Consider the following 18,662-nt stretch of genomic DNA (forward strand, 5'->3'; position numbering starts at 1 on the left):
CATGCTATTTTCTGGGATTTCTATGCCAGGTGCGGCGGGGTAAGAAAACCATTCCCATTGACATTACGAGCTAGCTTTTCTTTCATTCGTGTGAACACCATAAATAGGCCAGGATTTAACTCGGAGGAGTTTTGGATTGGATATTCCTGACAGTTTCTCAGAAGGGTAATACTTTTCCCACTGCCACCACCTAGCACTGAACCAGACCAATTTCCTTGTGTGAGATTCCTTTGAGTTTTGTGGGTGGGCTCCCATCAGTAATACAAAAGCAAAATACTGGGAGGGAGGGGGGGATTTTTGTCCCCATTTTCAGCAAGCGGGAATGGCAGAAGCAGGGGCCAGAGGGCAGTGCTGGGGGTGTGGGAGCACTTCCGTTGGGGAGATTCAGGGTTGGGGGGGGGTTTCACTGTCTGAGGGGGGCATTCCCTGGGTGGGGGTGGGGGGGTTCCGTGTCCTTGACGGGGGGGAGCTCCATTCTTTACTTTTATTCTTTTTATATCAGGGCACTCTTTAAAAAAAGGTGTCCTGATGTCTCAGGTGCCAAGGTTGTTGGCAGGTGAGTCCATCCTGCCAGCACGGTGAACATTGGACCCACCTCCAGGATTTATTTTCTCAAAGTGTTTAAAACATTTGGTGGGGAAAGGTGGCAGCGCAGCCAGAGGGCTACTCGACGCTTTCTTTGCCCAAGTTGAGAAAATACCACCCACAGCGCATCCTGGAAATCTGAAATAAAAACAGAAATTGCTGCAAATGCTGAGTAGGTCTGGCAGCATCTGTGGTGGGAGTAACAGAATTAACATTTCAGACCTGTGACCTTCCCTCAAAATAGTTATTCCCCTTTGCTTTCAGGCGGCAATTATTCATGATCTTGCCGTTCACACCTCCTCCAGCCACATCTTTTTGTTTCTTTACTTGTCCTATTATAAATCCACTTTGGCCTTGCACCATGAAACCTTTGGTCAGTAACTCTCTCCTGCCTTCCCCCCCAAAACAGACTTTCCCATTTGTTCTTTTCCCACTCCTTTCACTTGCTCAAAACCTATTTCTAACGTTTTCCCATTCTGATGGGAGGTCATCAATCTGAAATGTTAGCTCCGTTTCTCTCTCAACAGCTACTGCCAGACCTGTGAGGATTTGCAACATTTTCTGTTTTGATTTCGGATCTACCACAATATTTTGCTTGCGATTTTTTTGAAGAGCCTTGTTAGTGTAATATCACTGTTTCAATTGTAACTGTGTGAAATAAGATCTCCTTATCAGTGCAGTTTGCATTGTCTTAAGCAGTCATGTTTCCAAGCAGCTGGTCGATTTTTGGAATATTTGGAAGGCAGCCTGCATGGGAAGAATCAGGCAGTATCGATTTGCATGTGTGGAAAATACGGAGGTGAGATTCTTCCCTAAAGAACCCAGTAAGCTCCTCGGGTTGAATTCAGAAAGAAAAAGAGGATGCTGAACAAAAAGTGGATGATAACAGAAAATGTTGGAAAAGTTCAGATGGCCTGACAGCATCTGTGGAGAGAGAATAGAGCCAATGTTTCGAGTCAGGTTGACCCTTCATCAGAGTTAGGTCAGAAACATTGGCTCTATTCTCTCTCCACAGGTGCTGTTAGCCCAGATGAGATTTTCAAGCATTTTCTGTTTTTGTTTCAGATTCCAGCAGCCGCAGTATTTTGCTTTTGTGAAAGATAGATGATGTTTACCAGGGGCTGACTGCAGTGAAGATACATGATCTGTTCATGAGCGTGTGAACTAAGTTGAACAACATAAGGAGTTAGAGTAAAATTGCCATGATAAGGAAGGGTATAAGGGGAAAGGTGGGAGTTTACAACATATCATCCACAGTAGAAAGAAGCTGGGCTGATTTACTCTTGGAATAGAGATAACAGCCGGAATTTTACCACCTCGCCCGCCCGAGGCTTGTAAGATCCCACCCGAGGCCAATGGAGAATGCCGTTCTGTGAGCTCAGGCCAACCTGTGTTCTTCTGGTAATATTTGCCCCATTGCAGCAGTACAGCACTCTTGTTCACTTATTACTGTGGTCATGTTGCTGCTTATCCAGCACTTGAATTCTGTTATTAATAAAAGCTCACTGGTGTTTTTTCAAGTATGCGTGTGTAGTCTGGAACATGACATTCTGCACTCTCTCCTTTCCTTCTCTATGAACAGTATGCTTTGTCTGCAGAGAGCGCAAGAAACAATACTTTTCACAGTATACCAATACATGTGACAATAATAAATCAAATCAAATGAGTCATGTCTGATTTGACTGGCCTGCACCAAAATCATATTTAGGGACATGGTACATATACTTGACGAGTCATTCTGGCATAGAGGGTTGGTGGAGATGAGGGGGGGTGTGAGGGTTGAGGGCTGGAGGGCCTAACAGTGTTTAACGCAACAGGGATGGAGTTGCAGAGAACTGATGCGAGCGATTCTAACCAGCCCGCCTCAGCACTCACCCTCACCCATGGCCACTTAGGACCTGCTTCCAGGGTCAGCAGACCCAACCTGATCCTTCAACCCCTCCTCTGAGGAGTGCCAGAGTAATTCTGTCAAAGCCAGCATTTATTATAAAGCAATAAACGTGTTGGCAGGCCTTTGGTCGTGCCACAATCATAATAATGTTTTATGCAAAAATCACAGATCTTTGCTGAAATGGGCAAATGCTGCTGAAGTATGAAAATTGGAATCCTGCGCTGCCTACAACTCCCGAGTATAAATAGGCAGTGTCTAAGCAACACATTCTGCATCCGTTTATACCATGTGGCAAGTAACTTAATAGCGATCTTTAAAGGGACCAATGGAGGCTGCTCACAAACAAGCAGCATGGTGGCATGGTGGTTAGCACTGCTGCTTCACGGGCACCAGGGACCCAGGTTCAATTCCGGCCATGGGTCACTGTCTGTCTGGAGTTTGTACATTGTCCCCGTGTTTGTGTGGGTTTCCTCTGGGTGCTCTGATTTCCTCACACAGTCCAAATCTATGCAGGTTAGGTTGATTGGCCATGATAAATTGACCCTAATGTCAGGTGGATTAGCAGGGTAAATATGTGAGGTTATACAGGAAGAGGGCCTGGGTCGGATTGTGGTGGGTGCTGACTCAGTGGGCTAAATGGCCTCCTTCTGCACTGTAGGAATTCTATGATTCTAAGCCAGGTAATTTATAACTGTCATTTTTTGGGGCTGAGAAGAGTAGGATTGTTCCTTCTAAGCCCACAAATAATCCACAGCCTGCTGTCCCTCCCTACCTGACTCACTTTCCCAGCGGAAGCTCGTCGACTCCTTGCCTTCCCAATGATGGTGACCTGCATTGGCCAGCCTGAGACCAGGGTCATGTCGGCAGCTTGGATGCTTCATAGACTTTGAGTCAGTTTTGTGTGGAAGCTGAAAATCTAACTTGCAATCTTCATGAAAGACGTTTTTTTTCAGTTGGGCCAGGACGAATGCCAAAAAGGCCACGTCTCATTTTGGTAGTGGTGTTTAGAGACGTTGTTTGCATCAATTGACATTTTGTACATGCACAAATGAGAAAAGGTTTGTCAGATATATTTTCATGATGGTTTTTCCTTTACAACAAATCGTATGATGTGCAGTGCCCAACATTAATGAGAGGCTAAAAAAAGGGCACATTTATCTGCAGAGGCGATTCTTTTTTTCACACTATTACAGAATATCAATCAGATAGCAATTTATATTGTAATTAAAGGGATGCAAATTACTGCCAGCTCTGGTTCTTTTGTTCATAGTTTTCACATCTGTACTTGTGAATAATTAATAGCCATATACTATGAGAGGTGGAGTCATCCACATAAACTGTATGCAAAACAGAGGGCTAGGTCTCCGTTACCGAGGCAGGTAGCTCGAGTGGAGAAATTTCTCAACAGACTTGCCTCAGTATAAATGGCTCTGTTAGACCCAATATTTGCTCCTCAGAAGGGGGGGCGGGGAGAGGAATCAGGTTGGGCCCACCAACCTTGGAAGCAGGTCCTAGGTGGCCGTTGACGAGGGCAAGTGCCGAGGCAGGCTGGTTAGAAAGCACGCCTCAGTTCTCTGCGACCTCATCCCTGTTGCGTTAGATGCTGTTAGGCCCACTGGCCCTCAACCCTCACACTCCCAGCAACTCCCCCATGATCCCCATACTCCCTTGCAACTTGCATGACAAAACATGCCCCCACCCAATCCCGTGGTCCCATACACCATGCTACCTGCATGCCAACTCACGGCACGGTAGCACAGTGGGTTAGCACTGCTGCTTCACAGCTCCAGGGACCTGGGTTCGATTCCCGGCTTGGGTCACTGTCTGTGTGGAGTTTGCACATTCTCCTCGTGTCTGCGTGGGTTTCCTCCGGGTGCTCCGGTTTCCTCCCACAATCCACAGATGTGCGGGTTAGGTTGATTGGCTATGCTAAAATTGCCCCTTAGTGTCCTGAGATGCGTAGGTTGGAGGGATTAGTGGGTAAAATATGTAGGGATATGGGGGTAGGGCCTGGGTGGGATTGTGGTCGGTGCAGACTCGATGGGCCGAATGGCCTCTTTCTGTACTGTAAGAATTCTATGATCCACATTCCTAAAAAAAAAATTCTAACTCGAGGCCCTTCCCCCCACCCCTCAGTGCCACCTCGACTCACCCAGTATCCACCGTAGACAGACCTCAGAAGTCATGTGGAAATGAATAAAATATATAGCAAGCAAATACAACTCTCACATACTTCTACATACTTGATTACTTAAAAAAAAACTCCCATTCAAGAACACCATTCAAAGCTTTTAAATCTCATGTAGTTAATCTCTTATTTAAAAAATACCTTGTATTCAGACCCCACATCAAAGAAAACTAATCCTTTAATAGTCTCTATAAACTGCCTGACCAAAATGAAAGAACCCCCACTGCGATAATTTTAGTTTCTGAAACTCAGCCAATCATTCGTAATAACATAATAATAGCCCATGGGGAAATGTCAACAAAGCCGTCTATTGAAGCTGCACAAGCAGATGGTAATTTATGTAACCTACACCAGCTGGCCTGTCAATCAAGCAATTTCTGCAGCTTTTTAAAAAAACTCTAACAGCTTCAGCCATTCCGTTTTCACAATTAAAAAGCCGGAGATTTAAAAAAATTAGGATTATCACTGTTATGCAGACTTTATGCACACTTCAAGAGCAAATCAGCCTGCTTGATTGGCACCACGTCCAAAAACATCCACTCCTTCCACCATTGACACTCAGTAGCAGCAGTGTGTACTATCTACAAGATGCACTACAGCAATTCACTAAAGATCCTTAGACAGCACCTTCCAAACACACAACTACTTCCATCAAGAAGGACAAGGGCACATGGGAACACCACCACCTGCAAGTTCCACCTCCAAGCTACTCACCATCCAGACTTGGAAATATATCGCCATTCCTTCACAGTTGCTGAGTCAGCATCCTGGAATTCCCTCCCTAATGGCATTGTGGGTCAACCCACAGCACCTGGACTGCAACGTTTCAAGAAGGCAGCTCACCACTACCTTCTCAAGGGTAACTAGGGATGGGCAATAGATGCTGACCAGCCAGCGACGCCCATGTAGCATGAATTAATTTTTTAAAATTTGCATTGACTCATCAATTCGTAACTCCCACACTGTGGCTTCAGGCCCTTACAATAGGCAAAATGGGTCTCTTGAACTCAGCACTAAATTCAATTGATCTTGCTAAGTTTGGGTTTCCATCCAGTGTGATTTATGCCCACTCGTTCCCCACTGGCAAAAATTGGATTGGTTGGGAATTGGTGCAGAGATTCCGCTTTCGGCCCCATCCGTTACTTTTAATGGTCTATGGAATCTTCACAGCTGTGTGAAAATCCAGCTCTGAGTGTCTTACTCTCACTAAGAACTTAGAGGCCTCGCTCAATTGCTCTGATTTATTCAGTGCAATTAACCTGATATTGGTCTACTCAGCACAAAAGGACGTGAAATGTTCAGGCAAATTGCATCTCGTGTAACCAGATCATTTGCAGTAGTTAAAAGCATTGCATTGGAAGCAGGTCGAGCTATGCCACCTCGGGTGAATTACTTATTGTTGGGATTTTCCATTAATTGCTCTTGTTTGCAGGCCTTCGAGGAGGCTCCAAAAATTAAACTGGATTAAGGAAAAAGATTCAACCTGTTGCATATTGAGTGGCACTAACAAAGAAGGCAGGCACCAAGAATGGCCAACTCATGTGAGTGTTGATTGCGTCATCGCGCAATGCATTTGCTGATATTATATCAATACATTACACTGGTTTCCTCTTTTAAAAATAATGTATTTTTGTTTCTGTGTTTTGAACTACATCTACAAATCAAGTCTAGTAACTGGTTTACATTAAGCCTTCCAGATCTTCAGGTTTTGGGTTAGAGTCAGGTTTTCAACTGTTTGGTTTTGGTTCAGTGCTCAAACATCCTGTTTCTTCCTCAGAAGTTGGCGCTTCAGACCTTGAAGTCTGAACTGATTCGGACTCTGGCTTGAGCATGTGATCAAGTGGATCATGCTCATCTTTCGGTTCATCCCTTGCTGGGATCATGTGATCCTTATGAGCATTTCACACCCTTCCAACAATTTCAAATATCTTTTGGTTCCACACACATCTGCCACATTTCTCCATGCACCATGTAAGCAGACTTGCGAAGTGTGCTCAGAAGATGAATGTGCTTATTTTGCCTGAAACTGAATCCCCTTCTGTTTGTGTCATACTGGATGGTTTTGACTGAATTATGTCAGCTTTATCAGTCGAGTTTGGGAGAACCTGACTCAAATCTGCCCTTAACCACCTCCTCATCAAAACTCGACAGCCGGACACCCTGCAGTGGAATGTAGGGTTGTTCTACAGGAAACTTCAACAGGACGTTTTATCAGCTGTTCCACTTGGAAGCCGGATGGTAAAGATGAGTGAGGGTATTTTTGCCTTTGTTTCAGAAATGTTTGGACCAGAGCAGAACAAAATTGAGGGTCATTATCTGACCTGGTGAGGAAAGGACCAGTGATATAATTCCAAGTGAAAATGGTGTGTTACTTGGAGGGAAACTTCCAGGTGGTGGTGTTCCCGAGCACCTGATATCTTTGTCCATCTAGCTGGTTTGCAGGTTTAGACGGTGCTATCGAAGGAGCATTGGTGAGTTGCTGCAGTGCATCTTATATAATACACAAGTTTAGTTCACATGAGATTAGGGGTAATTTACTAGCTTGGATAGAAAATTGGCTAACCAGCAGAAAGGAGAGAGTTGGCATAAATGAGTCTTTTTTGGGTTGGCAAGATGTAACTAGTGGGGTGCCACAGGGTTCAGTCCTTGGACCCCAACTATTTACAATCAATATTAATGACTAGGATGCAGGGATAGTAGAAACCATAGCCAAATTTGCAAATTACATTAAAATAGGTGGGACAGTCAGTTGTGATAATGAAATAAGAAATTTACAAATGGATATGGATGGGTTAAAGGGGCAACATTTGGCAGATAGAATTTAATGTGTATAAGTGTGAGGTTATCCATTTTGGTAGGAAAAATACAAAGGCAAATTATTGTCTAAATGGAAAGAAACTGCTGAGTGCTTCAGTGCAAAGGGATTTGGGTGTCCTCATGCATGAATCACAGAAAACAAATATGCAGGTACAGCAGATAATAAGGAAGGCAAATGGATAGTAAGAAGGACTTTGTAGGGTTAATAGGGCTCAGTTTGCCATTATCGTTGCCGGTGCCCAGGTTGATGCCATGCTGTCTGTCCTGTTTCATTAATGTTAGACTTTGCTACAACTGGGTAGCTTGCTAGGCCATTTCAGAGGTCATTTAAGAGTCACATGAAGGCCAGACTAGGTAAAGATGGCACATTTCCTTCCCTGAAATGTATCCATGAACCAGATGGGTTTTATGACAATCAATAATGATTTTGTGATCACCATTACAGAGACTAGCTTTTAATTCCACATTACATTAATTGGACTTAAATTCTACCAACGGCTGTGTTGGAATTTGAACCTGTGTCCAGAGCATTAGCCGGAGCCTCTGGATTACTAGTTCAGTGACTTTATCACCACCACCTCCGTTATAATATTGTTCATATTGGATTGGTGTTTAGACCTATGTGTTTTACCATGATCCACATTAAGAGGCTATTGATGATTGTTATTTCCCTTTTCACAAAGTGTTTGCAAAATCTTTGAAATAGTCAAGTTGGCCATGAACATCAAAGCGGTGGGGGGGTTATGGCCTAGTGGTATTATTGCTAAACTATCAATCCAGAAACAAAGCTAATGTTCTGGGGACCCGTGTTCGAATCCCACCACGGGAGATGATGGAATTTGAATTCAATAAAACATATCTGGAATTAAAAATCTACTGATGACCATGAAACCATTGTCGATTGTCGGAAAAACCCACCTGGATCACTAATGTCCTTTAGGGAAGGTAATCTGCCATCCTTACCTGGTCTGGCCTACATGTGATTCCAGAGCCACAGCAATAGGAGTCAATGTGGTTGACTCCCAACTGCCTTCAGGCAACTAGGGATGGGCAATGAATTCTGACCAGCCAGCTACGCCAATGTCCCATGAATGATTTAAAAAAGTGAGGTTATTCATGGCTTGTTTCTACAGTTTTGGCAGATGGTACATTCATTTACCAATGATTCTAGGTCACTGTCTGATCTAGGTCAATAAACAAAACTCCTTGCAATGTGTTTTGAGTTCAAAGACTGCAGTGTTTTCTCAGTGTAAGTCTTATTGAACTGATGTCAAATGTCTGCTCATAGAGAGAGTGTCTCATGGCAGAGGTTGCATGACTGGGGCAAGCCAGATAGGACATGTAGTACTGTTGCATTTCAAAACCCAAACATTCCCCTTTTCATAATAAACAAAAAAATTCCTTTTTCTAACAAGTGACGAATTTGTATGCACTGTTAAGTGTAACTGTACCCAAGTTACCCACTGTAGACTGACTGCTCTCATGCATTAACAACTGTTCATTCTACTGGTCGGTCTCTGCATCTGCATTGCATAATAGGGCAGAATTTTCATGTCCTGCCCGCCTTGGGAGTCGTAGCGGGCAGGGGCGGACCATACAAAGGTCCATTGACCTCAGGCAGAAAATCTGGCCTTGGGGCGAGTATGGCCAGAAAGTCCCACCCATAGTCTTTAAACTGCGTAACAGGATTCATTGTCATTGGCTGTTTGTTTGAGTGATGTTCCTTGTCCAGAGTGTGTTGTTCCCGTTGCACTTGTTGTGGTAACTGTTGTTGTTCCCTTTCATTGTTGGGGAACCATGGACCTCTGAGCCATCAAAGGCTCTCTGCTTGTTTAACTTGGCACCCGAACACTTGTATGTGAAATGATTTAGCTTCTTGAAGTTAAAATACTGCTTTTCCCATGTTGGTTAATCCATCTTTTCCGTTGTATGATATCATCCACTGTATTTGCATCTTGCCCTTTGTCCCTGATCGCTCTGTTCTTTCGTCCTGGAATGTCTCTCAGCATAATGTACTTCCTGGTTTGTTCTGTCACAAATGTGCTCTAACTGATGTTTTACAACCTTTGCACTTTGACACATGTTTATCGCTTTCTTGAGCATAGGTTTCTTCTCTGTCAGTAGACCTGCTCTCACTTAAAGGTCCCGTATGCCTTTAATCAGATCATCTTTTCGTTGTCCAAATTCATATGATTTTGCCAGCTGTGTTACTGCAGTCACATTCTGATTATTGGGTTCATTTTCACTTGAGCTCCAGTGTTGAATACATAGTGTTCATAAGTAACGCTCATTCTGATTCAAATTTTACGTTCAAGGTTTTCAAAATCTCTGCCATCTGTTTTCTTTATTCGTCGGTTAGATTTAAGGTGGTTTAACATTTTTAGCAATCCGTGCCCAGCAGTGTTAGAAGTATGACTACTCGTGTTGTTTCTGTCTTATTAATTAAATCTGTTGCGAGCTTGTAGTTTTGCGATTGCAAGTAGAAAAACTGCCAGTTCTGCTACATATCACTTTTCATTTTGACATGACTAAGAGTGGAAAGTTTACAGCTATGTTCACTCTCCCAGTATTTTACTTGCAGCCTTCAATCTCTGTTTGTTTTTCCTTGTCCTTCTTCAGCAGCTTGAAGAAGCTTTGAACATTTCTGTTTGCCTTTCTGAGCTGTAGTTTCTCTGCATCATTTCCAGTGTTTCAAAACTATTTTTTCTCCACTTCTGACACCATGCTTCAAGTTCAAAAGTTGCAGTTCTTTCTCAGTGTAGGTCTTTATTGGACTGAATGTTGCAGTCATACTGTGAGAGAGGTACAGTACGCACAAGAGCATACTACCAAGTTACCAACAACATGCATCCTGTTCCACCAGAGGCCCAAACATCCTAGACCACTGCTACCACTGCTACACAAATATCAAACATGTCTACCGCTCTATTGCCAGCCCACACTTTGGTAAATCAGACCAGAAGGCTGTGCTCCAGCTCCTAGCTTACAAGCAAAAACTGAAGCGGGAGAATCCGTCAAAGAAAGTCATGCAATGTTGGTCTGAGGAATCGGATGATCTCCCAAGGTACTGCTTAGAGTCAGTGGATTTGTCAGTATTTAAAAACTCTGCGACCAGCCTGAACAATTACGCCACTACGAAAACTGACTTCTTTCGTAAGTAAGTAGAAGACTGTGTGCCAAAGAAGCAAATCCGTGCGTTCCCCAACCAGAAACCATGGATGAACAGGGATATCCAATGCTTGCTGAAGTCTAGGTCTGAGGCGTTCAAGTCAGGCGACCCTGACTATACAAAAGAGCCAGATATGATCTAAGGAGATCCATCAAAGATGCCAAAAGACAGTACCGGACCAAGCTAGAGTCCCAGGCTAGCCACACTGACCCCCGCTGACTATGGCAAGGTCTGCAAGACATAACAGGCTACAAGAAGGCATGTAAAATCACGGGCTCCAATGCACCCTTCCCAGCATTCCATGCTGTTTTGAGCAAGAGGTCAGTGAGAGCACGCCCTCCACTCCAGAAGCCTCAGATGAACCTATATCTGAGGTCACCATTGCAGATGTCAGAGCAGCCTTCTCAAAGGTCAACCCACGGAAAGCGACTGGCCCGGATGGGGTACCTGGACAAGCACTCAGATCCTGCGTGGATCAGCTGGCGCGGGTATTCATAGACATCTTCAACCTCACCTTACACAATCTGAGGTCCCTATCTGCTTCAAGAAGATGACCATCATTCCGGTACCAAAGAAAAGTCAAGCAGCGTACCTGAATCACTATCGTTTGATGGCTCTGGCATCCATCATTATGAAGTGCTTCGAAAGGTTAGTCATGGCACAAATCAATTCCAACCTCCCGGATTGCCTGGATCCGCTACATTTTGCCTATTGCTGCAACTGGTCCACAGCAGATGCCATCCCCCTGGCCCTGTACTCAACCCTGGAACACCTAGGTAATAAAGACACCTATGTCAGACTCTTATTTATTGACTGCAGTTCAGCTTTCAACACCCTACAAAACTCATCTCAAAACTCCGTGGCCTGGGCCTCGGTTCCTCCCTCTGTAACTGGATCTTAGACTTCCTAACCCACAGACCACAGTTAGTAAGGATAGGCAACAACAGCTTCTCCACAATCATCCTTGACACCGGTGCCCAACAAGGCTGTGTCCTCAGCCGCTTACTATACTCCTTATACACCTATGACTGTGTGGCCAAATTCCCCTCCAACTCGATTTTCAAGTTTGCTGATGACACCACCGTAGTGGGTCAGATCTCAAACAATGATGAGACAGAGTATAGGAATGAGATAGAGAATCTGGTAAACTTTGCAACGACCATAATCTCTTCCTCAATGTCAACAATATGAAGGAGACCTTGACCAACTTCAGGAAGCATCGTGGAGAACATACCCCTGTCTACATCAATGGAGATGAAGTAGAATGGTCGAGAGCATCAAGTTTTTAGGTGTCCAGATTGCAAACAACCTGTCCTGTTCCCCCATGCCGACACTATAGTTAAGAAAGCCGCCAACGCCTCTACTTTCTCAGAAGACTAAGGAAATTTGGCATGTCAGCTATGACTCTCACCAACTTTTACAGATGCACCATATAAAGCATTCTTTCTGGTTGTATCACAGCTTGGTATGGCTCCTGCTCTGCCCAAGACTGCAAGAAACTACAAAAGATCGTGAGTGTAGCCCAATCCATCACGCAAACCAGCCTCCCATCCATTGACTCTGTCTACACTTCCCACTGCCTTGCCAAAGCAACCAGCATAATTAAGGACCTGACGCACCCCGGACATTCTCTCTTCCACCTTCTTCCATCGGGAAAAAGATACAAAAGTCTGAGCTCACTTATCAACCGACTCAAGAACAGCTTCTTCCCTGCTGCCATCAAACTTTTGAATGGACTTACCTTGCACTAAGTTGATCTTTCTCTACACGCTAGCTATGACTGTAACACTACATTCTACACTCTCTCCTTTCCCTTTCGGTATGCTTTGTCTGTATAGCGTGCAAGAAGCAATACTTTTGATTGTATGCTAATACACGTGACAATAATAAATCAAATCAAATCAGTTTACCACTGTTTCCTTGACTGTGCCATAATTGGCACTGCAGATTTTAGTCATAGGGTATATGGTCTGGCATGAAGTGTCTACCCAACAAAAACTGAAGAAACTTTTTGATTCTGAAAATAATTCCGGGCACTCCCTTTTCTATCTGTGCTTTGTTGCATTCTTTCTTGGTTAGGGTATGCGATGTGAATGCAATGAGCTTCTTTGACCATCATCCATGACATTACTGATCACTGTTTATATTCCATAATTTGAAGCATCACATGCAAGCTTCACGTCATAATTTACATTGTAATGAACAAGTAGTGCTTCATTAGTCAAGCTTCCTTTACATGCACCAAAAGCATCTTGCTATGCTTTGGGCCATTTCTGTTTTACCTCTTTCTTCAACATTTCAGATCGCGGAACCAACATCATTGCAAGTTCGAGCAGAAGTTGCAAGTGGTATTGGATCATGCCTAGAAAAGATCTAAATTCGGACACATCTTTTACCTTTGGGGCATTGACAAAAGCCTCTATTTTTGTTTTCACTGGCTGTAGCCTGTTTTCATTGATTTCCAGGCCAAGGTAAGCCACCTCAGATTCTCTTCCTCTTTTGTGGCTGTGATCAACACGTCACCCTGATTACATATAGGACGTGGCATTCCTTGAAAATGTTATCTATTGTTGCTTGGAAGATTTTTGCCATTAATTGCCATTTTGCCAGAATTCATGCCATTAGGGAGCCTTGCGAATTGGTGTATAACCCAGATGTGTATAGATATTGTAAGGTGCTACTGACTCTCCTGATTTACGTTGAGCTTTCTATGAGGCAAATTCAATTTTGTGACTATCTTGGCTCTTGCTAACCTAGCATCAAAATCTTGTGTGTTCGGGGATACTGCTTATAATCCACTGACTGGTTGATATGTAGTCTCAGCATAGTCTTCCAGTTTTGCTTGAGTTGGGCACTATGACCCTTGAGCTTCTGCAATCACTTTGGTCAGTTTTCACCAGAGTACCATTTCTCTCTAGCTTGTATTGTTCCTCTCTTCAACTCAGATTTTCACAGCATAGGGAACTGGCCTTGTCTTGCAATTTACTGGTTTTGCATAAGGCCTGATTAGGATACATACTTCCATAAATATCCTTCATAACTATCCTTGAAAAGATTACCGTAACTATAGCTGATCAAGTTGCTTAGTTTCCTCAACTTTGAAAACATGCTTCCAGTCCAACTTCAGCCAGTCTTTGCCTATTGATGTTGGTTTGCAACATATCTCGCTGCAATAGTGGCCTTGCCCTCATGATGGACACTGCACTTCATTTGTCCACGCACTTCGAACATCTCACCAGAGTAGATTTTCAACTGAATCGTACTGTCAGGTACGTCACTGAAGTTGCTCTCATACCTGGTCTCCACTCAATGGAACAATCTGCAGTCATATTGACGCAAATGTTAATGCGCAGTTGATTTACCAAAGGCTTGGTACAAAAGTCTCTGTCATTTGAATGATAGATGGTGGCATAAATGTTGTGCAGCCCTGGCTCCTCTTAGGCACTCTGGATTTATTTTGAGATTGTGAACTCCATCTTTGTGACCTCACTGTTTTCCATCACTGCTGGAATGAGTTCTCTTCCCTGCTTTGCCTTTCGCTTGGCAAGCAGCTGCAATACATCCTTTCAATTAAAGTCTGCTCTGAACTGCCTTGGGGGCAGGAGTTTGGTTTCACAAAAGCAAAAATGGTGAGGCTCTGTACAACCTGGCCAAAATCTTCACCATCTGAGCAGACAGGTCAATGGAAACCAACTGATCCCATTCACTGAGCTCTTTACTGCCATTTGCTGCCAATATTTGACCATCTAAAATGGTTATTAACAAGATTTGTCACATATCAGGTGGCAGTAGTAAAGAAGGCAGATGCCAGGAATGGCCAATTTGTATGAGTGTTTATTGTGTCATCGCACACCACACATGCTCATAATATATGAATACAGTACACAATCCAAATTACAAATATGCCAATAGCAAAAATTTAAGTAAGCCAAGAATATGGAATTAGATTCATTTCTTGTGGCCTCTGAAATGCCAGCACACCATGAGAATCTGCTCTGTACTAGCATCCTAATGACCGAAGCACTCTGAGCAATCCCCATGTTAAATGAATGCAAAAGAGAGAGAATTATATCAATGACAACATTTGGTATACCGTCTCTCCTAGTGCTATCTCTTCAACTGGAGAGTTCAACTGGATTGAACAGCCTTGAAATTCCATGGAGTCATATATGTCCCATGTATCACCTCTCAGCTGGGCCTTCCGCCTTTGATGCTGTTGTTAACCACTCCATGAATGTTGGGGATAGCTCATTTAAATATTCATTGGCAGTTCAGTGGGACTTATAAAAATCTTGGTTTCTACCACCCTTTTACTGAGCACCAATGCTCTTTCAAAGTTGTGTCAGTCTTTGGATCCTCATTCTATTTATATATCTCATTGTTTCCTTCTTTATTATCTTCCTATATTTATCACATTCTTTTTCTGAAATCTACTTTTTTTTCTTTCATGCCCATTTATCCTAGAGTCAGCAAACTTTGTTTCTTCCATATTCTTAAAATTTGTTTAATTGATAATTTATTAGTCTCATTTTAAAATGCGTCCTATTTTCTAAACAGGCTGAGAAAAGCCTTTATTCCGATCTCTAAACCCAAATTAGTCTCCATCAGCCCATTAATACTGGCTACTTTTCACTCTAATGTTTTTACCTTTCTCTTTCTCTTTATTCATTTTTAATGTGAACTTTGATGATGTTGTAGCCACTATTTCCCAAGTGTGCACCCACTTTTAGGCAGCTAACTTTCTCGTGCTGCTTCATCAGCCCATAATTAGACCCAGTGCTGCATTATTTGTTGTTGATTTGATTTGATTCATTATTGTCACATGGGATGTGTTGGGATATAGTGAAAAGTATTGTTTCTTGCACGCTATACTATACAAAGCCTACTGTTCATAGAGTACATGGGGAGAAGGAAAGGGGGGAGTGAAAAATATAGTGAGAGTAGAGTTTTAAAAGCACAGAACAAGAGTAAAAGATAGAATTAGAGGGTACGCTGGAGACTGCTCGCAAGAAGTTGCTACGCTCCGGTATCATCTTGGATGTGCCACGTAACAAATCAGGAACAATCCTGAATCCATTCTAATAAACCCTACCCATTTTGGCCACAAACCTTTGAATTTGCTTATTTAATCTGAAGATAGGCCCTGATTTTACTAGCGCAGCCGCCCCAAAATCAGGGCGGATGAGGCTCGCAGAACAGCTTTCCCCATTGGCCTCGGGCGCAATCTTACGAGCCTCGGGTGGCAGTGCCGGTAAAATCAGGGCCATAGGGTCTCTAACTCTTATGTTATTAGAAGATAAATTTCTTTTGCTACTGGTTAAAACCTAATGTTGGAACAGATCCATTATTATTGTTCAGTATGTCCAGATAGACTCTGTCGCTCACCACTGACAGTAGGATAATTGACATTTAATGACTGACATTCTTAGCCTCTATATGTGTGAGACCCCAAAGAAATCATCCCCCTTTTTTATTTTTATTTTTATATCACATTGTTTATTCTGTGTTTAATATGCAGCTGGCTGCAAAATGCCTTCTGCTAGCTATTTCCCCTTCGAGGCTAATTCGCAACTAAACACCCAAGAGAGACAATGGATCAGTCTACAACAAAACACCCCTATAGGAAAGAAAGGGACCAGTTTGCTCAGGGTTAGGAGAAACAGAATTTCAGAGTTGTTACAGTGCAGAAAGTGGCCATTCGGCCCATCATGTATTCACTGCTCTCTGAGTAAGCAATTCATTTTGTGCCATTTTTTCTACCATTTCCCTGTAACCCTGCACATTCTTCCTTTTCCAATAACAGACTAATTTCCTTAGAATACTTTGATCAAACCTATACTAATAGTCAGTGTATTCCCAAACCTTGATCACACACTGAATGATTTTTTTCTCATATTGGTTTTGCTTCTTTTGCAAATTACTTTGAATCTGTCTACTTGCATTCTGATGCTTTTCCAAGTGGGAATAGTTTCTCCCTATCTTCTATGTCCAAACCCATCATGATTTTGAATATCAAATCTCCTCTTGGCCTTCTTTTCTCCAAGAAAACAGTCCCAACCTCTCCAATCACTCTTTGCAACTGAAGTTCCTCATCCCTGGAACCATTTTTTTCTGCACTCTCTGCAGTGACTTCTTAAAGTGCAGCACCCAGAACTGGACACAGTACACCAACTGCAGCTGAACTAGTGTTTTTACAAATTAAACATAACCTCCTGCTCTTATATTGTGTGCTGCTATTAATAAAACCTAGTAATCTGTATGTTTTATTAGCTGTGTGCTCAACCTGGCCTGCCAACCTGTTATAATCCAGGTCAGAAACTGCAGGCGTTTTATTGAGGCAGCCTAGATCATACGTTTTGCACTTTGAAGTTTGGCGCAAGTAAGCATAAGAGTTTCACTCCAGGTATGATTCAAACGACCCACTAGGGAGCCTTTATCAAACAAAGTTTATTTAAGAGTACAGTTAACACATAGAAAGAAAATTAGCAATAAATTTTACCAATTACAAATAAGAAAATAAACAATCATGATATTGTATTTACCTTAACAGCTCAATGTACTGTTCCAAACGAACAAACACTCTTACAACCACACACTCATCCCATGTCGAGCAGAGAAAATAAGTATGCTTACATGATGCTGGATCTTGCAGCTTTGCAACACCTGCTGTTACTTAGTCCTTTGGATGGAGAATTGAAGCTCTGACTTCCCCATCCTGTAGCTCTCAGCACACCTTGAGGTAGAGATAGAACCACTTCTGGACTCTAGCTTTTAGCCAGCAAACCAGTTCAAGAGGCAGGGCCCTCCTTACCTCTAGTTACTAGCTAGCCAGGCAGTAAGAGCTAAATTTCCAATACCAGGGAGAGACACAGAAATAACAGCTTCTAACTAGACAAACTGAAAATGACATTTTCCTGTGAGAAAAAGAACTGTCCCCCTGACCTGTCAATCATTCTTCCCCAACAATTGAAAAGGGTCGTAAACTCATAAAACTTCAGGACATTGCATTAGGCCAAAATTAAAAATAAACAAAAAGGCCCATTAGATGCCTTCAACAGACATCATAGCAATGATGCAAAAAGAAGCAGAGAAACAGGATTAAAGATACATTTCTTAAAGGCACAGTAGCGTCACACATCTTCAATGACTTAGGTACACAAACACCCAAGTCCCTCTGCTCCTGCACACTCTTTCGAGTTGTACCATTTATCTTATATTGTCTCTCCATGTTCTTCCGACCAAAATGAATTACTTCACATTTCTCCGCATTGAACTTCATTGGCCACCCGTCCGCCCATTCCACTAATTTGTCTATGTCCTTTTGGAGTTCCACACTGTCTTCTTCACAAATGACAGGTTTTGTATCTTCAACAAATTTTGAAATTGTGGCCTTGACACCAAAGTCTGGGTCATTAATATGTAACAGGAAGATCGGGGGTCCCAACACTGACCCCTGGAGAACTCCGCTACAAACCTTTCTCCAGGAGGGAAGACATCCATTCACCAATAATCTCTGTTTCCTGTCACTCAGCCATATCCATGTTCCTACTTTCCCTTTAATTCCATGAGCCATAACTATGCTCACAAGCCTGTAGTGTAGAACTGTACCAAAAGCCCTTTGAAAGTCCATGTATGCCATATCAACAGCATTGTCCCCATCAATCCTCTATGTTATCTCTTCAAAAAACTCCAGCCAGTCAGCTAAATAGGAATTTCCTTTAAGAAATTCACACTTGCTTTCCTTAATTAACCTGAATATATCCCAGTGATAATTATTTTTTCCTGAATTATTGGATGGGATTTTCTGGCCCCAGTCCCGATGGATCTACCAGCTAATCAGAGTGGTTCCAGAGGGTGGGAATTTTGCCCCTCACCCATTCAGCCCTCATTAATGAGCCCCACACTGCATTATTGCCATGGGGCTGCTCGGCATGTAAAATGGTTTCACACTGATATGGTTTCTCTGGTGAGTTTTGGGGGTTTAAGTATATTTATTCGTGTCACAAGTAGGC

This window comes from Mustelus asterias, chromosome 16 (assembly GCF_964213995.1).
Source record: "Mustelus asterias chromosome 16, sMusAst1.hap1.1, whole genome shotgun sequence".
In the NCBI taxonomy this organism is placed as follows: Eukaryota; Metazoa; Chordata; class Chondrichthyes; order Carcharhiniformes; family Triakidae; genus Mustelus; species Mustelus asterias.